Raw genomic sequence first — 1,967 nt, 5'->3', positions numbered from 1 at the left:
ACCCACCAGCCACTCCTTGGAAGGAAGATGGGGCAATCTACTTCCGTAGTGATACTGCCTCGGAAACCCAAGGAGGGGTCGCTATGAGTCGGGTCGGGTCCGACTCGACGGCACACAACAACAACAACAACAACTGCATTATTATTCCCATATGTAACTACGATGGTAAGTGTGTCTTCAGACAAGAGTTAGGCCCTTTGCATACTAGAAGTTAAAGTTAGGGTTGGGGAAGGTGAAAGGGAGGAAGCTTTTGTTTGATTTTTTTCTTGTTTCTTTCTGGGTGATTATTGTTCAGATTTCAAAGTGTGGTCCAGAGCCACTAGCATCAGAATTACTTGGGGGTCACATTCCCCCGCTGACTCTGACAGCACACTGAAGAGTGACAAACCACTACCTTAGGGGACACACAATGGAAATGCTACCGTTTGCCTAATTCCCCACAGTCACAGTTCTTCTTTTTCCTTCTCTTTCACTACAGGAAAGACAAAATATCCAGGTGTAAAATTAACTAAGCAAAATCAATTCTGAAGTACACAGCTGGAGGACTCACATTTCCTGATTTCAAGACTTACTATAAAGCCACAGTAATCAAGACGGTGTGGTGTTGGCAGAGCGATGGACACGCAGACCAATCAAACAGAGCAGAGAGCCCAGTTACAGACCCACACAAACACCCCCAGCAATTATATGAAGAAAGAATAGCCTTTTCAACAAGTGGGCATCCATGGGAAAAAAAATGAACTTCAACCGAAACCTCACACTTTATACAAAAATTAATGAATCATGGACTTAAATGTAAGATGTAAAAAAGATTTAGAGAAAGACAATTGGAGAAAATCTTCAGGATCTGGGTCCAGGCAATGAATTCTCGGACTTCACCCCAGAAGAGCAAGCCACAAAGAAAAACTTGACAAATCAGACTTCACCGAAAGAGACAAGCTACAGATTGAGAGAAGTGATTGGCAAACCATATATCTGATGAATCTAGCAAATAGAAAGAATACTCAAAACTCCACAGTTTTTTTTTAATCACTGAAGAGAATATATGGATGGCACATGAAAAGATGGTGAATATCATTACTCATCAGGGAAAGAAACATTAAAATCACAATGTGTTATCACTACACACCTATTAGATTGGGGAAAGTGCAAAAAATGGTGCTAATACCAAATGCTGTTAAGAATACGGATAAATTAGATTTCTCCAACATCACTGATGGGAAATGTAAAATGGTACAGCCACTCTGGAAAAGAGTTTGGAAATTTCTTATAAGGTTAAACATACCCTTACCATAAAAAAAACAAAAAAATCAAACTCCCTGTCATCAAGTCGATTCTGACTCAAGGCAACATCTCTTTGGGTTTCTGAGGCAGTAAATCCTTACAGAAGTAGATTGCCCAGTCTTCCTTCCATGGAGTGGCTGGTGGGTTTGAATCACCAACCTTTGGTTAGTAGTCAGATGCCTTGGGCACTGCACCACCAGAGCTCCCCAATATGACCCAGTAATTATGCTCCTCCACATCGATCTCAGAGAAATGAAAAGCTTTATCTGCACAAAAGCTTGTACATAAATGTTCATAACAACTTTATTTGTAATAGCCCTGATGGGAAACAATCCAGATGCCCTTCAACAAGTGAATGGTTAAACTGTGTTACATTCATGCCATGGAATATTATTCTACAGTGAAAAGGAGTAGATGATACACTCAACAACTTGGATAGATCTTGAGGGAATTATGCTGAGTGAAAAAAAAACAATCTCAAAAGTTCCATACTGTCATGAGGCAACGTGTGTGTTAACTGCTGTATGGAGAGTGAATTTGCTCTGTGGACTTTCACCCAAATCACAATTAAAAAAAAAAAAAAAGTTCTCTGTACTGTATGATTCCATTTATATAACATTGTTGGAATGACAAAATTATTGAAATAAAGATTAATGGTTGCCAGAGACAGGGAGTGGAGGGGG

Source organism: Orycteropus afer, unplaced genomic scaffold (assembly GCF_000298275.1).
Source record: "Orycteropus afer afer isolate SDZICR_OR568_19922 unplaced genomic scaffold, OryAfe1.0 scaffold00647, whole genome shotgun sequence".
NCBI classification, from domain to species: domain Eukaryota; kingdom Metazoa; phylum Chordata; class Mammalia; order Tubulidentata; family Orycteropodidae; genus Orycteropus; species Orycteropus afer.
The sequence above is the reverse complement of the archived record's forward strand: the minus strand, read 5'-3'. Positions refer to the sequence as shown.